The following is a 26087-nucleotide window of genomic DNA, read 5'->3' as shown; positions in this document are numbered from 1 at the left end:
ACCCCTTGTCTCACTGCATAGTATGTTGTATATGTATTGCTGTATATGGTCATTCATTGGTCTGCTCTGACCATCAAACATTTGTCCAGAAGGCCTTTGACTTGTCTGTGTGTACAGTGGCAAATTTACATCAGCTTTGAAGGTATCGATTTTGGATTTGTTGGTCGGCACCTACTTTTAGTCCATTTTCAAAACCTCCATAAACATGAATAAAAAACAAAAACGAAAACCTGCATCCACATTAGAACCAACTGTGTGTTTTAACGTGCTGCATGAAACGCTACCACAACTTTTTTTTCCAAGGCGCATTGATACACATACATACTTATGCCAGTTCCATCAGCAACAACAACAGCAGTGACAACACTTATGATATCCGCTCTCATTGGGATGGCTGTGTTTTCCAGTCCTCAAAAAATGCTCACAGCAAACGAGCATCTTGTTGAGTCTTTGTAGCGAAATTGAGAGCTAGGTATCCACTCTTCCATCTGTGAATGACGCTGAAGTGAGCACTTAGCGAGGCGTCGTGTTAGTCAGTGAGATAAAAAGCTTGGTTCATGTAAAGTCAGTTATGTAAATGTAACACTTTTTTGGGGGGGGGGGGGGGGGGGGTGAGGGCTATGGCGTCAAAATAGGTATTTCCCATGACATCTGTTCTTAGCCAGCTCATATTCACTCCCTTTCTCACGCTAGAATGCACGGAAAAGGGAAAGACATATGTATTCATGTTTCCCATAAGGATTGTGAATGATGGGCAAAATTCCAAAAAAGTGCAGTACCTCTTTAAAAAGAAAGAGGGCAAGAATTTTGGCTATGACAGTTCATCATGCAGAACTTGCTAGACATCTGTTCCGAGGAGCATGTGGGTGAATGTAAGATCAAGGAGTAATGTGACACTGACGTGAGCCGTTTTTTTTTTTTTAATAATTAAAAAAAAAAAATTGTATACTATTAATTGAATTAATTGTGTGGAATTGAATGTTGATTCAAGCAAATGAGTCAACATTTAGTGACTTGGCTGCAAACAGTAAAGGTGCTGTTGAGTCAGTCTCAATCTGGAGAGCAGCACATTTCATTAATTCATTCATTTTCTACCGCTTTTCCTCATGAGGGTCGCGGGGGTGCTGGAGCCTATCCCAGCTGTCTTTGGGCGAGAGGCGGGGTACACCCTGGACTGGTCGCCAGCCAATCACATTGTATTATTTATTATTTTGCACAATAAAACAGTGACATGGGCGGCACGGCGGACAAGTGGTTAGCGCGCAGACCTCACAGCTAGGAGACCAGGGTTCAATTCCACCCTTGGCCATCTCTGTGTTGAGTTTGCATGTTCTCCTCGTGCATGCATGGGTTTTCTCCAGGTACTCCGGTTTCCTCCCACATTCCAAAAACATGCTATCTTAATTGGTGACTCCAAATTGTCCATAGGTATGAATGTGAGTGTGAATGGTTGTTTGTCTATATGTGCCCTGTGATTGGCTGGCGACCAGTCCAGGGTGTACGCCGCCTCTCGCCCGAAGACAGCTGGGATAGGCTCCAGCACTCTCCGCGACCTTCGTGAAGAAAAGGGGTAGAAAATGAATGAAATGAATGAAAACAGTGACATCAAAACAGGAGATCACAACATCATATCCTGCTAAAAGTGTTTTGCTTACTACTTATAGAAAATAAGTAAAGTAATATTAGAAAAAAATTCAATATTTGATGATAAATTTCCAACCATGGTTCATCACGGACATTCAGTCAGTAGTAAACACACAAACATTTTGGATTGTTGTCACTAGGTAGTTTACGTGCCAGCAAATGTAGATTTCCAGTTCTTCTGAGATTCATAAATACGTAGTCATCTCCATCCTCAAGTGTACCCTATGCCAGATAACTTCCATAAAATTAAATGTTTGTTCATTTATTCTCTGGATGCCAAGAAAGCCACATTGCGCGGCATGGTTATGAGCCCGCTGCGAGGAAGAAGTGTGGAATTACCACTTCCAATAATGACATTCCCAAATACATACAAAGAAGGCTGTAAAAAAAACAAAATTAATCTCCTACCTCTGGTGGGGCAAATTATAAAGTCACAGTTAAATATATATTTTTGTTAACATGATTTTATAATGAAAAGATGGTAATTGTGAATATGATTGGTCCCATGGAGAGGCCTGCTGAGCTGAGGTCAAAAGGGTAAGCCTCAGGTAAATGTGAGGCAGTGGGAGTACACAGTCATGCCTCTTATTCCTGTCTGATTTAAGTGAATCCATGGGGGGACATGAACCTTCAGGAGAGGGAGAATGAGGGGCTGCTGTTGTACTTAGGCTTCACATAATGAACAACAAGCCCCCCCCTTCTCCTCTACATACCACCTCCCACTCTAGCATCTCTGTTCCAATTCTATAGGTTTGACCACTAAGACCCTCATTCAACCTGCGTATACCAGAGACCTCTCCTTTCTCCAGTTCAGCAGGTCCCTTTCAGAGTGGCTGGCCCGGTTCCCGCTGTTTTATGGGAAGTATTGTGATCGCACAAGCTCTCTCAGGAGGGATCAGCACTTACGAGAGTCGGCAGAGCTGCTGATTTGATCGTCTCTCCTTTCACAGCCTTTCTCGAGTTTTCATCAAAACTTCCTAGCACGCTCGCCATGGGAAACCTCCGAGCAAATCAAATTCTCCGTGTTCCCGAAACAAACGACATGCGCAACAGAAGAGACACCTGATGAGGACGAGGGTAGTGTGTGGGGGACTGGGGGGGGGGGGCTATAGAGACTATAGGAGGCTTTCGACTTCACACCACAGCAGTCACATGAAAGCTGTGGAACGTTGAATATTCATTAACACTTGAAACACTTCTTCCAATATTTAGAGACCATTCTTTACCCTACAGACAGTTATCCTCATTTTAGTGAGCAGCATGAGCCACCGCTGCTCCCTTGCAAGAGTTCAGTCATTTTAAAGAGAAATTCAATAATATATGACTGGAATTAATCTCCTTTGACAGAGCCTTTCACTCCAAAGAATTAAAGATCTCTTTAGCCAACACAGGCGTCTAATGATCACAAATCAGTGTGTTAATCAGCAGTGTTAAATTGAAGTTTGACATAGTTTACTTTTGAATTATTGCAGCCATTTTCCTGGTATGTTTTGAAGTTGAGAGGTCAATCATTGACTTTGACATTTTGGCATCTCCGGTGACATCTTTTAGAAGTGAGGACATGAATGAGTGATGCAGATCCGCATTTGTTTGACTAAACAGTTGACATACTGTTACCACTAAGGTCATAAAGTTTTGTTATCCACGTGGCTGAGTGCTGTGAGTGCAGGCAGGTGTGTTTCACACAAAATTATCCGATACTATTTTTTGTTTCGGACAAACTGGTCCACGATACAGTGCCTATACGTTGCTCTCCCTGCCTCAGTTTAGTATAGTTGCCATTCGACTATTCAAATAGTACTGCCTCAGTTATCACATGTAACTATTTACATACATTTAATGCCTCAATTGGAGAACAAGGACCTTTGTATTTGCTTCTCAGAATGACAAGCTGACAGACATAACAAAGTTGAGGAGCGTCTGAGCGAAAAAGTTTGCAACTATGAACATCTACTATATCATACTATAGCGTCCTGAGAGCGTCACACAGAGTCTGAGACTCTTTTTAAGTTTCACATCCACCCATAATGCTCACTTCTAACACAGCCACACGCCTCTTCCTCGGCACACTTGCAACAAATAACATTTATAGCAGGGTTAGTTTGATGCGGATGTCCCCATTCGCCATTGTTTACTTGTACTACACAGGACGCTAACTAGTTAAAGATAAAAGAGTTGTGTTTGCTCACTCTCGGGAAAATTATGCATTTTTGTGGAGAATTACATGATAAGTTCTCGCCCCTAGAGGCTGTAACTCAGAAAGGCTGGTGTAGTGACATTGCTGGAGCATATTTCACCCATAAGAAGACTCAAGAGGAGACAACGGGCAGCAAGCAACCGAACTGCTGCAGTAAAGTGGAGACTATGGGGTAAAATAACACAACAGCATAGCTATTGCTTGATTTTGCCAATGGAATAGCTTCAAAAACAAGTATGGGGACCAGATACCATGCAGTGAAAATACAGAGCTTTTCTGTGATTTCACATCTAAAGGGTTGAAGAGCAGTCTCATATAGAGTCATGTTGGTGTCACCAGCAGCAGTAATCCATCAGACAACGGTGGGTTCCCTTGCATGAAGTCTCACAGGAAGTGAGCTTTTAAGGCCACAAGGAAATTGTTGACTGATTAGGGTCAAGCAAGAGTGTCAAGTTTTTCATGTCAATGTCTTAGCAGGCAGTAAAAACCTGGCTCATTACACCCTCTTAGAATTAGATAACTTGGGGACCATTCCGGACTAAAACAGAATTCACACACTGGTTCTGTTGTAGTTCTATACCCTCGCAGACAATTATAGAACTGAACTTAAAAACTATACATGAGGCATCCGGAATATAAAGCGAGCAAGTCAAAATCAGTATGTGGATCAAACAATCTGCTGTAGCGACTCTGTAATCAGGAAGAAGCCGAAAAAAACTGAGAGACAAAATATAGTATGGCAGTTGGACATGTTCAAAGTTTCATTTAAACAGATGATCCACTGAGGATGTTAAGAAGTAAAAACAAGAATAGTAGTTAACACCACAACAATGGTTTTGCCTTTTCATTGGTCCAATTAACATCTCAGGAGTATATTATCCAATGCGCTTCCAACCACAGATAAATTGTTCCTAGACAGCAGTCTTCCCAAAGGTAGCTTTTAGGACTAAAGCATTCATTTTAGAAACAAGCAGGAACTCATCATACTTAACAGAGAGACAGAGAAGCCCATGTGCAATGTGCACATTGGCTGGTAACCCCAAAAAGCTCCCATTGATCTCGTTTACTGGACCTCGCACAGACTTGAATAATTTGTCTACAGTCCTTTGAGGGCCTTGTTAAACATGTTTGTCTTTGCTTTTGACAGCAAAAACTCTCAATGACATTTGGGGACAGGGAATTCCAAAAACAGGCTTTGAGGCTGCACTTAGTGTAGGTGGTGTCTTTATACACCACCAAGCCAAATTTAGACTTTTAGCTTTAATTTAAGAAGCTTCCCATACAGTAAATGAGGTATTTACCACTTGGGACTTACAGCCATTGTTCAACAGAGTACCATCATGTTTCGGGGTATCAACAGAGTTTGGAGAAGTCAGATATTTACAATTTTAGTGTATAAACCCTGAAAACATAACAGCTCTGCATGCAGGGAATCTAATTCTTGAAAGCTAATCCAGGTTCTTAATGGTAGATAAGGAAGGGGCGGTGAAGAAAATTGACATGATTACCCACTCAGTAGAATACTACATGGAACAAACCATGGTTTCCTCTGGCAATATAATATATATTTTATTTTTCCCTAAATTCGATTTTAAGAATTATGTGTTTTACCTTTTACAATTATTTTACCAACATTGACTGTGTGCTTTTAGTGTCAGTGAATGAAAAATGTCTGCAAAAATTCTTACATTTATTGATGCAATACATTATTGGACAATTTTGCCCAGTATTTCGGAAACAGATGTAGCTTGACATTTTTTTTCTAATGGGATGTCAGCCCACACTGCTACAAAATCCTCAATGTAATGGTCATGTTTGTGGTTATGGAAGATGTAGCTGTTGATGCAACTCCAATCGCTTTATTAACAAGCAATAAAACAGAACACTCAACAACAAGACAAGCCACTCATACATCCTGAGTCTCGTACACACATATTCACACTAAACTAATCTGCTAAACTGAGGTAACAGCCAGCTTTCTCTCTTGATCGGTGTTGAGTAAGAGATGACTGATTATACTCATTTTCAGCGCTTTGTATTGAGTTGTGGACTCCTATAGAGCAGCTACACACAATAACCTGTACAGAAAGCTTTGTAGATCTTCCAGATTCTGCACCTCTTTCTGCAGTGTTTCCATGGACTTCCTGCTTCCCACTCAAACATTCAGTTTAATTTACTCCACCCCCACCCCTGCTCTAGGTACGCCCAATCTGCTGTGATTGGTCACACTCCCAAGCTCTCCAAGGATTTCCGGATATTTCTGTCCACATTTACTGAGTACAGGTAACCTGCAGCCCATATAAGGAAGTCTGGATCACATTGATGTCAGTAGAAGTCAGTGTTAGAAAAAAAACTGTAAAATCGAGCATGCAGAGCCATCCAAAACCTCTTTCAGAGCTCATTATCTGAGGCTATGGCATCATTTAACAGAAGAATACAACATTGTACCGACATTTATAGGTCAGAAAAGTGGGAAAAAGCATAATAGATCCCCTTTAATAATATCGGCCTACACCATCCAAATTGAAGTGATGACCATTACTGATCCAGCCAAGGGATCATCCATATAAACCGTCAAGAGTTACTGCCATCAGTCTATAAAACCTTTGGAAAAATCTTTCATCACATATCTCTTGGCCCAAACCTGCCATTTCAGCCGTGTACTCTTCAGTGGTGGTCAGGTTTCAGGCTTCCTTACCATGGCCACGTCTCGGACCACTGAACACCTTGTACTTCTGGCCACTCTAGGTAGGTTCCAGTAATTGCTAAATGATAAATGCCATCTATATGTCTTGATTGCTGTGGTGTATAATGGCAAAATCGTAAAAAAAATCATTGTACAAACACTGAGCCATATACCAGAATGAGCGACTTCTATAGCAGGGCCCATCCAATGTTTCATGAACGTCTTTTGGAAGTAATTCAAGTAAGCAAGACGAATTACTGATTGCCGCCAGCTACATTAAGACCTGTCACATGGGCCTGATATCAAATATCATATTGCATTATTTCTTCTACTCCAAAAAACACCACCTTGCACTCTCAATCTACCAGTATAATTACCACATCAAGAAAACTATCAAAAAAGCTGCTAAAGTAGGAATTCAGGGGAAAGGCGTAGGGGGGGTGGAAGGGTTGGGGGAACTAAACAACAAAAATAAGGCAGAAACATATCATCATGCCCGGCATAGAGTATGTGAAATGTGTGACGTTTCAGAAGTCAGGGGGAGCAAAGCCTTGAGGGCATACAATCAATATTACATTTTCCATTGCCACCTTCATAGCTATTGTAAATGGCTTGTGTCAAAAATAATAACAGGTTGTATCAGGAACCTTGGGTTTGCAATTTTGCTCCGAGTGCTTGGAGGCCCCCGTTTGCAGTCTCCCTCCCTATGCTCCAGCACCACTGGGTGTTAATGATGCTGTGGTGGCAGACACTTCACACACCATGGCTGGCTATTTTTTTTCCTCCCTGAGCCCATTCTACCCACTTCATCTCTTTACTCCTGACAGTGCTGGGATCTGTTGGGTAAAGAATGCTTGTAAGAAAACTCTGCTCTTTATTAGCACTTTATAAAATCATTATTAGTGGGTTCTACAGAGAAGTCTGTATTTTCAGTCTGGATTTTGGAGTAGATCAACCAAACCTAAACTCATACATTGTACAATACTGTGCATAACAAACACATATTTTATTCTGGGAATTTGAATCTTGTAGTATCAATTAAAATATGGCTAGACTGCTCCCAGCATTGTTTGTTTATTCAGTGAACTTGGATCACACACGCAACAACAAATATTACAACGCATATTACACAATACTATGGAACCAGAAGTCATTGTCCCTCTGGTGCACGTCCATGACGTCGTCAATAGTAGTTTTTTGTAAACTAACAACAGTCTCTGCGTTTTGTACTGATAACACATGCCATGGATTTGTTGAAGGGGTGAAAGATTATTGAATTCAAGAAATGACTAATAGCAAAACACACACTTTCATATGCATTTATATGCATTGGGTGTCTGCAACGGATTAATTGAATTTAGGTTTGTTTTCCTGCCATTTCGTTTTAGATTGAACAAATTAATCACAAAAAGAGTTATGGTATGAAATAAATGGTCCATCCTGCAGAATTATAAGGTCAGAACCATCTGGGTGTCATCCTCTATGAACCAGGAAGTAGCCTAACAGACTTTTATCATATTGCATTGTGGCCTAAGACTATTGCACTGTGTTGTACGTATAACACATATACATACGTATACATATACAGACCTGATCAAACTCTCAAGACTTCAAAATAATTTTTTTTTTTGCACCTTTCAATGTCCCATATGTGATGGTTATTGCACTGCAGTTGGCACCAATAAGAGCCTTAATTTGGGTTGAGGACCCTGTGAGACCCTGTGTCTTGACGGACAGCCAATCTGATTCTCTGGCTCAGCGCAGGTGTAATTTTTTGTGGGTCTACCACTTAACTTTTTTTTTCCGTAATGCTCAGGATCTTTCAAAAAGTTTAGAATGACTGTCTTACTGCGACCGACCTCAGCAGGAATAGCATGCTGTGAGAGCCCTTGCTTATGCAGCTCAACGATCCGACCACGTTCGAGAAGGGAAAGCTTATTAGCTTTAGCCATCAAGAGGGCATGACCGTGTGAATGCCTGAAAGAAAATGATCATTTTTAGCAGACTTGACTTGAATAGCCTGCAGTCATAAACTTTTGATCAGGTGGAAAAACAACCTATTTCAGGTCATTATTAAAAAGTTCCAAATGTTTTCATCTCACTTGCTTTTGTATATTGTAGCTCTACTTAAAACCCCATTAAGGTCCAAATGTGCAAAATGTATATTCTAGCATTTTTTAAACAGGTCTTCAGATTTTAATCAGGTCTGTATATCAAATAGTATAAAAAAGTATAAAATAGCACATTAATTATGTGAACTTCTCCAGAAGGTCTCTTTGTTCTATCTTACACCATCACAAACTTCCCATAGGACAGGGTGGTGTCTGTCCCCTGCTATGTGATAAATTCGATTTAGCAGATAGTGCTATAGAGGTGTGCAAAAACCAAAAGTAATATGGCATGACAGGATGATGTTGTGGCCCATCATCACATCAACAGAATAGCCTAACAGCTTTTTTTTGGTATGTGTGGTTCTTTTCCTCCAGGCTCGCAGAGACCCTCTTTTCTACTGTCTGTTTGTGCTGGGTCTTATCTGAAGAGCAATCTGCAGGATGTCTCACAGAATCCCAGTTCATCTTGGGTAATTGTGGATGCGTTTGTGTGTGTTTCTTTGCAAAGAAATGGATGTGTGTGCTGGTCTTGGGAGGGTGTCAAATGCTGCAGGATCCAAGCGGAGCACGTCAAGGCATGAGCGGCAGGCAAGACTGACAGACACAACGCTATACAGAAAAGCAATGGAAATACCCAGGGCATAGGTGACATTTAATCCATCCATCACATTTGAGCCAAAAGGCAGATGTCAAGGTTGTGTGTGTTTGTGAGCTAAATGCAAATGCTGGGTTTGTTAGCGATAGGAAAGTGACTTTTTAATAGAATCTACATGCTGATTTTCATTGCCAACAGCCACTTGTCATTGGTTTGAGGCCACAAGTTCCCCTGTCAAATAAAAGGATGTGCAGCATCCAGTTGTGCGCAATGAGGTATGGCTTCAACGGGTGTCTTTAAGAGGTGATAAAAAGGTCTGTGACCTTCCCGAAATGAAAGCCCCCCCCCCATTTGTTAGCCACGGAAAGTGTTGTTTGAGGCAAAGAGAGTGGGTGGTCTGTCACTGGGTTCATGCACCTTCTCTGTACAAACAGCCCAAATTTACATCTTTTTAATGGCCGCTGAGTCCACTGGTAGTTGTAAATCAGGAGAGGGTTTTTAACCTCCAGGAGCCAGCAGGGGTTAATGCTAAGGGCAACGGCCACTGCTGTTTGAGCCGAGGACCAAGCAAATGGATGCCCTTGACAACCGCACGCTTCAGACTGTTGGAGGGCATATATGACTGTGGGTCGCTTTTGGTTTACAGTTAGCCTATAATGAGTCAATTATTACTGCATTCTAAAAAAGGTGCAAGTGAAATATAACGGAAATACAACAAATGTAGACTCCCATTACGTCTAATAAAGAAGCGTCTGTCACTCATGCAAGTTTTATCATTTGCATCCCTTATTCATGAACAATACTTTTGTCCATGGCATTTTACTCTGCCATCATAAAGGACATTCATACGTCATGAAATCTCCCCAGGCACCATTGGGAATATAGCACACCTGGTAAGGATGGCTGCTTGTCTCTGAAAGGCCATCAGAGCACTGTGAGAATTGGCTTTGCCTCTAATTGAGGTCTGGGCAGATTATTCTCATTTGATGTCTAATGACCATCAAAATGAGATCAAACCTCATAATAAGAGTTCTATCTGACCATGGCCTACAGTAGTCCCAAGTGTCACTCAGGCTCTATTTCTCGGGCTTTGAAATTATGTGACATGAATACTGAAGTGTCAATACAATGATTTCAATTCTAAAACATCAAAATACAGTGATGTCATTTATCCATTCCAGAGGGTTTGACGAAATACAGAATGTACGGGATGCTGGTCCAATCCCAATGATCTGTTCTGGACACCCACACAGTGACAAAAAATATTTGCGTACATTTTAAATGTGAACCAAAACATACACTAACCAAGGTATTTGAGGTTCCTGTGTAAAACCTCAAGTGCACATTGCTGTCTTGGCTTAGTGAGGTTCTACTCAGGTCGACTTTGGGTTGGTCAGATTTCTGCCACTAGATAGTAGTAGTTCAATCAATGCAAATACAGTGAGACCATGATGATGATGGTTGGACCGAGGCCTGCAGAGTAAATCCAGCATTAGAAAAGGTGTAGTAGTATTTGTGCAGTATTTGCATGATGACTGTTTTCAAAATACTGAGGAAAAAAGGCTTTATTCAAACCTAACAACATAATTTCCTTCCAAAATGTGAGCTTGTGATTGATTAATTATATCCAAGTGGCAATTTTGGACATGTCAAACCATCAATTCCTATTCGTCATTGCTTCATCAATGTTGATGGGGCTATTTCCCAGATGAGAGAAACACAGACTTGACCTTATACAACAGCACAAAGCATTGCTTTCCTCACTACCTCGCTTCTCCATCCACATGTATTGGAGATCAAATGCAGCTATCGATTATGCTCTCACAAATATGGCGAGCCATGTGGGGAATGACACCGCACTTAGAGATCATTGTGAAAATGTACCCTAAATCACAAAAATAGAGGGTGGTTACTGACTGGATGTGGATGGAAGGGTTAGTGCTTGTGCATTCACTCAGTGTTTAATCAATGGATAAAACTGTCTATCCATTCACATATTGATATTTCCTTTGACAACTGCTTATCCATGTAGAGCTGAGAAGACACCCGAGGCCTTTCAATCATCTTCCAGCTGAAAGGGGCTCAGGGCGAGTGAGGTGGGGTGAGATGCATGAATCTCTAATAGTGAATTCAGACTGCATACTCAATGATTCCACTGTCAGCTAAAGCAGAGAAGGGGTCAGTCTATGGTAGCACAGGTTCAAACACTGGAGGCCTCTTTCACAAAGAAATGCTGCAAAATAATGCATCAGAGCCGTAACAATACATGTTTATTTGCCTTCAATGATTTGGTCAGTGTGAAAAGCACTCACACATTGCTTCTGAGGCAGCAAGGATACTCTGCTATGCTCTGACTAGGATGAGAACACCTGAGACTCCCTGAACCTTGTTGGACTTCAGGATCTTGTTCTTTGACTGCGCTGTTGTGTTCAAAGCAATTATCAAGATATTTTATGAATCACACTAGACACTAGCAGGAAGTAATCTTCTGATTGCAGGATAAGCCATTTCTCTGTACACATGGAATGTGTGAATGGCACATGGGAATGCCCTACTTTCCTGGTTTCCGATCCATCCATCCATCTGCTCTGTGTCCGGGTCACAGGGACAGCAGTCTCGGTAGGATAATCCAGACTTCCCGGTCTCTGGCCACATCTTCCAGTTCGACCAAGAGGACACCCAAGTGTTCTCCGGCCAGCTGCAAGACCTAATACTAATACCTAAGTGTGTCCTAAGTCTGTCCCGGGGCCTCCTTCCAGCTGGGAATTCTAGGAACACCTCATCAGGTTCCTCTCGATATGAAGGAACAACGGCTCTACTCTGAGCTCTTCCCAAATGAACGAGCTTCTCACCCTCACACTCGGATATTACTTCTAAAACAGAAGGTTGGCATAGCAACTTCTTCCGCCCATTCCAGGGGTGAGCAACCCACGGTTCCAGAGCCTCTTTGTTGTGGCTCCCTTCGCAATGCTCAAGTATGTCTTTAATACCCGAATGGGGAAAATACGCACTTTCTGTGAAACCCTATGCTAGCAAGACTACTTGATCAACTCTGCCTTTTCTCCTCTGAACTACTTTGATACCCCAACATTCCTCCAAATACGGCAGTCAATCAAAATCCTTGGAGACTCGCAATTTGCTCTGGATGTGAGCACGTCGCTGCACATTTCTTCAGGCGTCAGGTATTGAAGTTTAACCAAGATGATACTGTCATTATTCTATGAGTTGGCTTGGATAACACGTGTGTACTGCACTTCTATTTGTTGTATTGTGTTGTTAAAACTTGTTCAAATTAAAAAAGAGTCAAGCTTTCGAAAGTTGAGACGATATTGTTTTTAAACTATGTTTTGCAGTTTTATGTTTTTCTTTAGTGAATGAGGGGGTAAAATGGCTCTTTTGATAGTAAAGGTTGCCGACCCCTGGCCTATTCAATGTTGATGCCATTCGTACAGGACAGTGACAATGCAGCAACTCCTTTACACCACAGTTCCGGCATTGTGGAATAGAATTATACACAGCTGGTGTCCTGCGACAGTTGCAGCTCCCGTACTACATCTGAAAACATAGAATTGTTGTAGTAACTTCTTCCGGCCATTTTGTGTCAGCGCCTTTCTCATACAGTAGGACAACCTTACTGAAAAGAGGCAATAAAAAGTCGCCTTTTACAGGCCGTGTGAAAGGGGCGAACTAACTAATCTACTGTATATAGATCTTCTGTTTGAGATCCTCAATCGGTGACCAACATCTATCGCCGACAACATGACCATTATGATGGGCACAGTACAGGAAAACAAAAAGGAATGAAGCATACCAGTCAGTCTAATATCTCATGAGGTCCTTTCACACAATTATGCACCATCATGCTTCCCGGTTGTTGTGGTATAGACAGTCACCTTATTAATGTCATGTTTAGACACATATCGACCAGACTGCAGTGGCGATCAATCTGTGGTAAGGAAAGACAATAACATAGAGTTCATCCCCACACATTGTCCAACGTCTCTGAGGCACATCACGTTCGCTGTGGAAATAACAAATATTTCCTGCTGTAGTATACTAAATAAATTAGTATCAATTAAAGTATTTGGGAACTCATGTCCTCTTTCTGTCATTGCTTAATGCTTGATGACAAATATGCCTTGGTAATGTGTGTGACACTGTGAACCTGTGACAGATCCATCACATGACGAGTCTGACTGGAAACATAATAAAGGCGCCGTTCGTCTCACTCAGCATATCTCATATTAATGTTTTCATCCTGTAATAACTAAAAGTCGTTTCATTACTCATTAATCAGAAGCCAAAGCCACTGACTTCCTGTACATGCAGAAATATGATCTGATGATTTCAGACTGTGAGAGCGATGTATTTAGACTCAGCAGCTGGCGCGGTAATAAAGTATGCACATTGTCTGTCAAGAAAGCTTACTTAGGCATAGCATCACCAGTCAGTAAAACATTGGCACGTTGCTGTGTTTACTCGCTTCTGTGACAATCAATATTGTAAATATGTGGAATCAGCATCTATGCAGTGAAAGAGTGACAACATTGATTTGCAGATGATTCCTTCACAGGGCTTAAAACGGTGAACCCCACTCGTCACAACACACATCAAACAGGTTTTGATGTTTATTCAAACTGAATGGCAGGTAAAAGGGACAGGTCAGCATAAAGCAACACAAGTGAATATGTAGCACTGTTTGATTTATGCGCGTGGTCATCTGTGGCATGTGTCTGCGTGTGTGTGCTTTCTTTGTGTGTTTAAATCAATGGTCATCCCCCTGATACAAGATGGTCCCATAAATCATTGTTTGTTGATGACTTGTCAGGAGGCAGGGGCCTTATGGCGTTCGTCTAATTACTGCATCTCACAGCACCACTGGGTGAATAAGGTTGGGGATGCCAAGCCAAATCAAGGCAGACTTGACTTGAAATGGTGAATTTGGTTATATAGTGACCAAGGGTATTAATTTAATTAACTTAAGAGAACCATTTGTCTATGTGCATTATTTCTCATATTCAATCATAGTATTGTTCTCACAGATTATACAAAATACCATATTGTAATAAAAAGATGTATGTATGTATACAAACATTAATTCATTTTCTGTACCGCTTATCCTCTCACAAGGGTCACAGGGATGCTGGAGCCTATCCCAGCTGTCTTCGGGCAAGAGGCCAGTACACCCTGGACTGGTCGCCAGCCAATCACAGTGCACATATAGACAAACAACCATTCACACTCACATTCATACCTATGGACAATTTGGGGTCGCCAATTAACCTAGCCTGTTTTTGGAATGTGGGAGGAAGCCGGAGTACCCGGAGAAAACCCACGCACGCACGGGGAAAACATGCACACAGAGATGCCCAAGTGGGGAATCAAACCCGGGGCACCTAGTTATGTGGCCTGCATGCTAACGACTTGCAGCCTTGTATACAAACATGTATAGTATATTGCAACACAATGTGTATATTATTATAGTTATGGGGAACCCCTGTCCTATCCTACAATTACAGAATCCCCCTGCATACTCAATTTATACTAAATATTTTGCAAATATGTTTAATTTTATGAGTTTTTGTGGGTTAAATGTTGTTGAAATTTGTGCAACAGTTCTTCTAGATTTTTTGAGAATAGCATGCAGGGAACTAAATGCTCTTGGGAGCCACACATGGTAGTTTTCCCACCCCTGATTTAAGGAAATATGCATGCTATTCCATGTAATGCTGAGTTTAACTAAGGTCATAGGAGTTGCTGGAAGTGGGGTGATAAGGTCAGACAGGCTATATTCTAAGGTGCACTGAAGTAAGAAATGCAGTGAATTAGATATCAGTCACACAGTTCCAATGTACAAGGAGACACTGTCTTGATAGGAACAAGGGTGAGGCGAGATTGAAATTGCAGTAAAACAACCAAATCTATTGTTGTGCCCGTCACTATTGCTATTCTGTCTTGTATCTTCCTATAAACAAAGTCAAGCACATCTTTATTGCCACTCACCATCAAGTCCTCAGAGCTATTCTTGGACGGCAAATCTCTTGCAATCTATGTTTATGTCTCGCAGACAAAAACACTCAAATTGAACCTGACAAGGATGGCTAACATTTTGTATTTTTCGCAACTTGCCTCGGTAGAGCTGGGGGCAAACATGACATGCAAAAATATATTTCCAGTCGGGAAGTGTGTCATGACAAATTCCGTCAAGTGACAGGCTAAGTGCTCGGAGGATACTATTGGATTTTGGTGTCATTAACTTTTCAGCACTGTGCAGGTTTCTGTCACCGTAGACAAAATTGCTGGGAATACACAGCAATTACACGCTTGGAGCTGGCGCTTAAAGGATGAGTATAGTTTCTGTAGTAAGACCTAATGGGATTATTAGTGACCTCTTATGATGAGGGAGCTCACAGCTCGCTGTAATGCTGAAAATGGGATCATATGAGTCAGGAATATGCTGCACAAACTGGCCTTCATGTTAATTACTGCATTACCCTTCCTAATTAAGAAATGTGTAAAAAGTGGAATAATTCATCTAATCATCCCTCGCCTCCCACTCTCTTGCCTCTGCCATCTTACCTCACTGATTCTCAATCACACGCAGTTACACCCTTGTTATACTGAGTAACGCTGTTAGCTACAGGCTAACAAGGGCTTTGCATGTGTAAATCAAGCTGAGTATATCATAGGCTGCCATGCAGGCCCTTTGATATACACTGGACCATTAAAGAATCCGTCTATAGTGTCCCGCTATAGATTTTTCCCCAAAACGGAATGACAAATGTGTGGATGTTTGTTTGGCTGTATAATAGCTGAGACAGTGTATGAAAAGAGAGACATACAGTAAAGTCTCGTTATATCGATATCGGTTATAACGAATTACTACTTATTACAATACTATTTTCATTTCCCGGCAATTTTCTAGTCTTTTATGATATAATTAGTTCCGTTAGTACGATACCCGGTTATTATGATAATCCGGTTACTACGATGCCCTTTTCATCTCCCGCCAGCCAATTTGGTCTGCTTATATCGATACAAAAGCAGCTTAAATCAATCTTTGCTTAAGGATTCCAATACCAAAAAAGAACACAGTGAATGGCTGCTTCCAGTCAACTTTATTTTTCACACTTCCACCACCAGAGCGCAGCACACACACCGATTCCCGCACTTCCTCGTTCACAGGTCATGCTCAACCCGCCCCACATAGCTGGCCAAACACATGCCTGCAACAGAAGAACCAACTGACATAGCATACACACCTATTCCAACGAAGACACAAGCTTACAAATACATGTATTTAATTGTGTTGTATTCAGATATCTTTTTATCGCTTGCAATAATCACTGTTTTTCATGTGTACATGCTGGCGTTCGTTGGTTCTTCTGTTGCAGACATGTGTTTGGCCAGCTATGTGGGGCGGGTTGAGCATGACCTGTGAACCAGGAAGTGCGGGAATCGGTGTGTGTGCTGTGCTCTGGTGGTGGAAGTGTGAAAAATAAAGTTGACTGGAAGCAGCCGTTCGCCGTGTTCTTTTTTGGTATTGGAGTCCTTAAGCAAAGATTGATTTAAGCTGCTCGACATTGTTCTATAGTATAGAACAATGTCGCGTGCATTATTACCCACTTTTAATGCAGTTCGGCGCAGGATCGGATATATGGATAGTCCGGTTATATCGGTATTTTTTCAGACTCCCGAGAATATCGATATAACGAGGCTTTACTGTATTTGGGCAAGAACAACCAAATCCTCCAAAAACCACATGGGGCATGGTGGTATGACTGGTGCATCCCTCCATAAACTAACACAGGTGAGACCCACAATAAAATGACATGTATGGTGAATCTATATGAAACATAAAATACCATACCATAATACTATATACAAAAAAACAACACAGTTACCAATCCAATTTCATCAAGTAAAAAAGTAACAAAATGTAGGTCACCCCGAACAGCGGGCCCGTGTCTGTCTTATATCTGTAAGGACAATTGGGTGTGCCTGTGACCATTTGTAATGACCCGATGACAGCGGCACTCTGCTGGCTCAATGAAATGAATAACTCTGACCAGCCAGGAAACAAGGAGCGATCCAAGGTAAGTGTCTGTCTGGATGAAGAGTGGGGTCACATGTCACATCTTTTCACATCCCACTGGCAACAACCACAAGACAGAATGTCCCACAAATGTGTATACAAGAAATGTGATGTCGTCCTCTATACTGCCTTGCTTGGCTGGGCCACATTAAAAGATATCAGAAGCTAATATGGAGGACATCTTGTGAAATCCTCGAAAGCAAGCGCTTTTCTGTGTGATGCACATGGTTTGTCATTTTGGGTTTAACATGCCCTGCCAGGTCCAGGGATGTTTTTCGAGTCCCACTCCGTTCTTGGCATATCTACCCATTGCCAACATCTGAAGTTGTTACTGCATCTACGCTTCCGACAGAGATCCATTAAACTCTACATGCAGTTAATGGACTTTTTGGCAGCCATTATCATTTTGCAGATGCAAGACTATGAGGGCATTGCTGACTTTTGCTAATTAGGGAGGTCAACTAGCCATCATCCACTTGGGTGTACAGCAATTTGTTACACAACTGCTTAGTGGCTGGATTAGCATCAACATAGAATCACCGTCCGAAAAGTCCACTTTATGGTGATTTGGACTTTTTGACATAATGAGATTCAGCCTGACTCATAAATTATCTGTAACATTACGAATTTCCATTTTATTCCAGTAGTATCATGACTTTTCTTCTCAAAATATTTTTTTTATCATAATATAACATGTTTCTACTGACTTTTTTCTCATTCCGTTTATTCTGATATATTTTTGACATTATCCACATCATATACACTACAGTATCGTAGCATTATGATTTTTTTTGTAATTCATAATTAAAATTTTAGCTCATAATATAATGTCATGGTATTATTCTCATAATACAGTATTACAACTTAATTTTACTGTCTTCTTTTAACATTAAGATTTTTTTTGTAATATCATTATTAACTATTAACTATTATTAACTTTTTTTCTTCAGAATTATCCTTGTAACTTTTTTATCTTAATATTCGGACTTTCTTGAGTTTATTCTCATTTCTGAAGATGTCCACTTATCCAAAAAACATACTGGCACTTTTGTCAAAATTTCAGGAATTTACGTTTGTATCATTACAAGGTTGTTGTTTTTTGGAGTCTTACAATTTTGTTCTTTAACATCACTACTTTTTGTCATATTTGTCAAATTAATGTAACTTTTTCATGTAACCTTTTTCCAGATATATTAGTGCATTTTTCTTTTAGATTACAACTATTTTCTTATAGTACCACTTGATTAGTGTCACATTAATTTCTTATCATTTTATTTTTTTTTCACTTTATTACTCCATTCATGCAACATTACATAATATATTTTGTAATAATGTTACATTTTTTTTAACTTTACCATATTATTATAATATTATCCAGCCTTTTTTCTCATAACATGAAATCTTTTTCTCTTGTAATTGTTGTTCTTAAAACATGATTTTAAAAAATTCCTGACACTCGTCACTCGGTGTCAGTAACGTTACATTGATGAGACAACAGCCACCGCAGGAAGTACGATGTCAATGCTAACGTTAGTCTATATTATGCCTTATTTATGTCTAAGATGTCTTGTTTTCTATTTTTATGTCTATTATACTGGATAATACAAATGTAAAGGTGATTATAGAGTGTTATTCCATGTACAGAGTGCTCTAATAATGCTAAAAACAATATTCAAAAGGTTGCAGACAGGCTTTAAACATTTCTTTTATAAAATAGCAATCCTACTTAGCGGAAATACACGTATCACGATTGGGTCTGGAACCAATCCAAAACAATCTTTACGAGGGACTGTTTTCTTGTGATTTTATTACTATTATTATACCTTGTTGTAAAATCAGGAGTAGTTCTTGAAAATGTTGTAAGCTGCCAATCAGTGGAGACTGCATGCTAAACAAGCTGTGCTTCCTGTGTGGAGCCATGGAGGAGTCAGTGTGCTAATTATTTACTGATGCAGCAAAGGCGACCAAATGCCGGCTTTGGTTTGAACCGTGAGGGCAAACCCTGGCGGTGTCACCTGGGTAACAACATGTAAGTAGATAGAAAGACAGGGGGGGAGGAAAAGAGTGAGAAAGAGTGAGAAAGAGCGAGGCGCGGAATGGTCAGTGAACTCGAGGTTCACTGGTGAGTCAGGGAGAGAGGGCTGCCACAGCGGGGGAACAGCGGTGGCGTATTACATTTCAGATGCATATGAATGACCAACTGCTGGCTTTGCTCTGGCTTTAGGGGGAAATTGCATTGGCTCCCTTTGAGCTGCACTTTTGAATCTAGATTACTGCTTTACTTAATCCTGGGGTGGGCAGGTAGGGGGTCATGAATGTCTGTGGCCGGTGCCATTAAAATGGAGACTTGCAGAGAGCTTTTTTTTTTTTACTATCTTAGTGGAACTCGGGTGACCCCAAAGACAGCAAATTAAGCCATTAGCAGTTAGAACCATGTGCAGTATGTTTATTTATAACTAAAAAAAACAACTTTCACACTCAAACCAAGCACCAAAAGCGAGGGAGGACATATTGCTGTAGCCTTAAATCCATGCATCTGGCACAACGCCAAAGTTTCCTCAATAGCCAGCAATGAGAGCACTGAACTCCAATGATAAAGTACTACACTGGCCATTTCATTAAAGGGCAAGACATTATCTAGCCAAATATATACTGCATACACACTAGGGGTGTACAAAGGGTATTAGGCCACACTGAAAGAATAATAAAAGGCAAAAAAAATAATGATGTGAAAATTCTGGCGTTTTAATGTTTTTTTTTTCAATATCATGGTCGATCAGAAATACATCCTATTTTATAAAATGAAGATTTGACATCTTAAAATAACCCGGCAACAGAGCGATGATGACAAAGTATGTGTTCTGTGATCAGCATTTTTTTTGTTTTTAAATATACCACTCAGAAACAATGTAAGCTTGCAAGTACCCCCCGCCCCCCAAAAAAAAAAAACAAAAAAAACAACTTGTCCTCTTATTATTGTGACTTTATTCTCTTGTTTTGGTGATAACTTGTTTTTTTTTTATTAGATAAGATATACCTTTAATCGTCCCTCAGTGGGGAAATTCGCTTTTCAATGCGTGCATTTTTTTTTTTTTTAAATAATGCTTTTTTCAAAATCTTGTAATTTTTTTTCTTGGATTTTTTTTTGAAAAATTGGTCTCTTATTTGAAAAACTTTCCTCCTTAAAAAAACATCATTATGCACAACTTCCGCAAAATAGACTGCTAATTTTTTGTACTTTTTAAATTTTTTTTAGCTTTTTCCAATTTTCGACTTTTCATAATTGACACCAAAATGCATGTTTTATTGCATTGTAAGCTCATAGAGAGGGTTAATTCCACTTTTCTCATTAGAAATGGAGGCCTTGCTCCCTCAGCTGCTGTAGAGACAAATATCAGACACGTGAGTCACAATTAATTGCAAACAAAGCTCTGTAAATCCCAAACTGAACACAATCAGGCTGACTGATTTTTATGATTGCTCTCTAAGCAAATGTCATTACAAAAGGCCTCTAATTACACCCATCCCATTATTGGGCCATTTATGAAATGGTATCAAAACTATTTGGTTTAGCGGCGCAAACAGAATATTGAACTCCAAATCGGCAGAATGTCATCCAAAGGACTCCATTTAATTAATAGGATTACTGAGCGTTTAAAGGAGAAGCAGGTGCGCCTCTGAGTTCCTGTCCCCCTCCAACAGATAATTCACATGACTGATGCACGACCTCCGGCAGCTCCCCACAGAAAAGTGACCTTATCCCAATGAGATCTTTCCACGTGTCAGAACATATTCTAGCAGGATTGATTGAACTGTTTGTTTCCGTGTCGGCGAGACAATACCGCCAGCTCAACCAGCCCCCGACAACCCGCTGTGTCTTGATTGGAGCAGCAACCCCTTGAAACTTCTCTCCTTGTTACTGAAGATGAAGGTGCAGTGAGGGTGGAAACAATTGAGCAACTTCTCTGCAACATGAACATCGCTTCTGCTAAAGCCTGGTTTACACAACGCATAACGTCCGAGAACTAGTCATGAATGCAACGTGAACGTACCATGAACGCATCGGAGCTATGTGGGTGCTGCATATCAAAATGTGCCTCTGAGTGTCTCATTCACATGAATGAGTTAACTTTTCCAACACCTCTTGGAGCCATTCGAGGGGGGGTGGGTTCACAAGTACCTTCTTTAGTGTTTTGGATCTTTTCTCTTAACTAATGTAGATGCCCAAAGCGATGTCATCTTGTCAGCAATTCGCTCTCCTACAACGTTCCTGTCTTTTTTTTGGTCTAATTTATTCCCTCCTTCCTGCTTTTGCACATTCTCTATCTGCAGCTGCCAGACAATATACTTGCATTACTTGCATTAGCTTCTTCTCTGGAGTTCCCTTGCAAATAGTGGAATTAATGACGCTAGGGGTGATGCCTGCTGTCGTGTGGCATCACACAGGAGACCAAATAGTGCTTCACGTATACAGGAAGTAGTGGTGACAATGCATATCCATGCGTGAACTATGCACGTTGCATGTAATATTGTCATGCACTAGACATAAGCAGTACTTGGTCATTGGGCCGTGGTCATTTCTTGCCAATGTGCGCCATTTTTGGTCACAAATTGCATGCCAAGTGACAAATACGCAAACTAGTCTTCACGCTTTTAAAGGGTGCTGTAAATGAATTAATGAATTAATATTGCCAAGGCAAATTGCAGGACAATGCAGAGACAAAATGCATGTCAGTATAAACATGTTTAAGTTCTAACAGAATATACGCCAGGTAAATGCGCATGCGTGGCTTACAACTTACAACCTGGTGCAGGAAATGGGCGGTGTATAACGCAGGCGGTGTATAACGCAGGCGGTGTATAACGCAGGCGGTGTATAACGCAGGCGGTGTATAACGCAGGCGCTGTATAACGCAGGCGCTGTATAACGCAGGCGGTTAGCGCACGCCCAAGCAATGCCTAACCAAGGACAGCACATTTAAATTACTATGAGAAGTAGCTGCAAACTTTAGCAGCTGCTCTACAAAGGAACATTTACACAACACTGTTTTTAAATAAAAGTGCATTTAAAAAAAATGTGATGTCTTCACCATTCATTTACATGACAATTTCAAAGCCACAAAATGTAAACACTTGCAAACAGGTCTTAAAGTGGCAGATTTTGATTAGGATAATGTTAACACTGCTGTGTAAATTTGAAGAAAAGTCTGATATGTCTTTGCATGTTCAATGTGAGTACTTTACAATCAATACAACAACTGTGAACAACAGAAGCACTTTTCCAGCATATTGTACATTTACGACTACTAAATGTACATATCTGTATGATTTCACTATGAATCAAACAATACTGTAACTCACGTCATAAACACATGATTCGCTGTTGCTCCTCCGTGGCAAAGATGTGGCGTGTCGGCAGTATAAATAAACAAATAATTAAATATAATAAATATATAAATAAATATAAAAAATAATAATTAATTAATTAACAAGAAAACGCATATACATAATATTAAAGTCCTCATTCCATTTGTGGAGGCGAGTTCCATGAAAACCCTAAAAATTGTGTAAATAAGCCATTTAAGACATAAATAATACTTGTGCTTGTATGTTGCTACAAATGTGTTTCCGAGGAGAGTGGAGTGGCAGGGGGGACAGGAAGTGACATCAGACAGTCAAAATTGAGTTTCACCTTGCCGCCAGTTACAGACACAACAGTGGCCCGTGTCTTTATTATGGATTATTAACTTGCAATAAAAGCCTGTTTTTCTGGCAATCAAGTCCAGTCATTGTGTGTCTCACTGAACATTACTGACACTAGTGACCTTTGTAGAATACTACATATCATTCACAGTGTCTTTGAATGCATCTTCTGAATGTCTTGTCTGAATGTCTCATCGTTTAGCAATTTTATGCTTGAAAATGCTTTTTTTGGCAAAAATCACATAACAACATGATTGATTAATATATATATATATTTGAAAACACGTGAGAGTGATGCCACAAAATTTGAGCCAGGACATAGCGAGGAATGACTGTATACGTACAATGTTGAATTGTGAATATTTTAACATTTTTTGTGCTGTTTTTGTTGTATATGGCTCTAACTAGTATAGTACAAGACACATTTCAATTAAATACATAAGATAGGACAATATAAAATATGCCTTTATTCGTCCCTCAGTGGGGAAATTTGCATAATTTTGCATTTCTGTTTTGGATCCAAGTCATTTGAGCAAGATTGGTTGAAAAACATGGCTGCCATCAAGCGATTGTCCATAAGTCATTGCCCATTTGTCTAATGATTATAAAACTTTGAAAAACGCCACAAATGTCATGTGCACACGTGTGTCTTTCTAGCAGACTGCTGAAGCTCCATCGGAGGGCTTGTGTCCCGAAAAGTGAAGGGAAAGCACACATCGTCATGGCAGATGGGGGCCAGAGTCCCGCCGTACACAAGAAGACCACACCAAATGGATAGCCATCAACTTCAGCAGCAGCAGCAGCAGGAGGAGGAGGAGAAAGAGGAGGAGAAGTCACCCCGGGGGGGGGGGCGGGGGGGGCATAGGGACTAAGATCAGGCAGGCAATTTTACAGCCAAATTCCCCCTGACTATCAGCAAAGAGAACTATTAGGTCATTGTAGCTCAGATCTAGTTAATGATATGCGGTCCAAATAGCTTATTTACCTGTTCACACCAACACAAGGGACAGACAAATCAAGCGACTGCTCAATGAACAGACCATAAACACGTTTAAATGTAGGCAAGCTGCGTTGTTATTGTCATTATGAAAGGCTCCAGCGTGCTGGTGAGCACTATTCCCAAAGCAATATTAGACAACCTCCCTCTGGGGGGGGGGGGGGGGGGGGGGGGGGGGGGGGTAAGAAAGAAGAGCCCACGTGGATCAACAATGACACAACATGGAATCTTACTGCGCAGTGGCATAAGCTCAGCCATGATGTAATGCATCTGAGCTCACCGGATGAGAGTCAGCATGCAGGGAGGGGTGGTGGTGGTGATGGTGGGGTGATGTTATATGAAGATAGGAGCAAAACATAACAGGCTTTGCGTTTAATAATAAGGAGATAAGACACAGACTGGGATGTTTGTTGTTTGCATATGCTCGCTTTGAAGACCCTTTTGGACTTGTCAAGCATCTGACTGTGACTTCCAGCATAGATGAATCTTTTCAGAGTTTCCTAAATTGAAAATGACTTTCTTGCGTCGACTCCACCAGCACCCCCCTGCCCTTTTTAAAATTATTTATTTAAAGAGGAAATACAAGTGCATTTCAACGGATCACTAATTTCATTTCAACATGTAGCCGTGGCATTAGCCCTGAGCAGATATTTCAGAGGAACACAAAATCAATGTTGAGATTCTGCAGGGAATAACCCAGGAACCCATTAGCAACTTTGACCAATAGGTCAGCTAAAGTAATAGCTAGATAAATGTTTTATTACAGATTTGCAAACGGACTTAATGGGGGGGCTAGTACCTGCGCGGTCATGCATGGCAAATATTAATCATTAGATCCTATTGCTGTAATGAACACAAATCTCTCCCTGGCTTGGCCCACAGATATGATCTATTAGGGGTGGACCTCTTTAGCCACGCCTCGCAGGAGAGTGAAAAAGATACAAGAGCTCTTGAGAAAAAGAAGATGTAAGCACTTAAAAGTTCATAATTCTACATTCTTTGACGTACTAATGTGACATCACTTCTGGGGAGATATGTTGTCTAATTACGAGCAAGTTTCACCAATGAAATGCTTTAACTCAGATAATTGGCTCTGCTGTGGGATTATGTAATACCTATACACATGCAATGATGTATGGCTACTTTTAACGCTCACCACTTAGGAGATGTAAGTAGTAGTAAGGCTGCACAGAATAGAAAGAAAATAGTAAAATTAGAAAGAAAAATGACACAATGAAATCCAAATACTGTATTGCAAGTATAAAGTCGTAAATACTATATTTCATGTAAAATGGCAATGTTTCTCTGTTAAGATGACAATTGTTTTTCTGAACAAAAACACTTTATTCTAAGGATATTCTAAGAATTTGACCCAAAAGATTCTTTTTCAAAAAATACTACTTAATTATCAATGAATAACATTTTTTTTCAGAAAAAAATAACTTCATTCACATTGTTGGGTTGTGTTTTGCTTGAAATTAATAATATTTTTTAACCATCAGATGATTAATAATTAATAATGTACACAATTAAAATTCTCAGAAGATTAGGAATTTTATTTGAAAAGATATTAATTTACTCTTGTAACACTGATAATCAAATATATATTAATTAAAAAATACTAAGAAAATTAAAACAATTTTTTGAGTATTTTTTTCTTTATTCTTGCAATGTCTTTTTTGTTGAAATTAATAATAATTACAAATATTTGCAGAATAATACTTTAATTTTTACAGGATTTTGACTTTTTTCTTGGAAGAATACTGCTTCAGTCTTGTAACATTATCATTTTTGCTTAAAATTAATTATATATATAGCATTTTAAAAATTATTTATTTTCAGGAGGATTGTTTATTGCAAAACAATATTATAACGTTATTATTTTAACATTACAATAATATTAATTGCTCAAAATTAATATTAATTAAAATATATGACATAAAAATACTTTTTTCTTGGAGAGAGAAGTATTATATTTCTGTGTTTCTCTAAATGAATAATAATTTTAAATATTATAAGATTGCGTTTTTTTGCTGAATTTCAGTGACATTGTTATCTC

The 26087-nt window shown here is 40.0% G+C and overlaps 1 long non-coding RNA gene across 2 annotated transcripts in view; it reads right to left on the bottom strand.

Moving 5' to 3' along the window:
* LOC144901701 (uncharacterized) overlaps nt 1-26087 on the bottom strand; it is a 147576-nt gene that overhangs the window by 103670 nt on the left and 17819 nt on the right. Inside the window, exon 1 of one of the 2 annotated variants that reach the window (XR_013629763.1) lies at nt 2551-2673. The exons of the other annotated variant lie outside the window; for it this stretch is intronic. This is a non-coding gene — a long non-coding RNA (uncharacterized LOC144901701). Of the gene's footprint in view, nt 1-2550; nt 2674-26087 lie in introns of those variants that run through there. 2 annotated transcript variants of the gene reach the window in all.

This window comes from Doryrhamphus excisus, linkage group LG14 (genome assembly GCF_037039965.1).
Source record: "Doryrhamphus excisus strain RoL-2023G ecotype Guam linkage group LG14, RoL_Dexc_Guam_v1.1, whole genome shotgun sequence".
NCBI lineage: Eukaryota > Metazoa > Chordata > Actinopteri > Syngnathiformes > Syngnathidae > Doryrhamphus > Doryrhamphus excisus.
The sequence above is the reverse complement of the archived record's forward strand: the minus strand, read 5'-3'. Positions and strand labels throughout refer to the sequence as shown.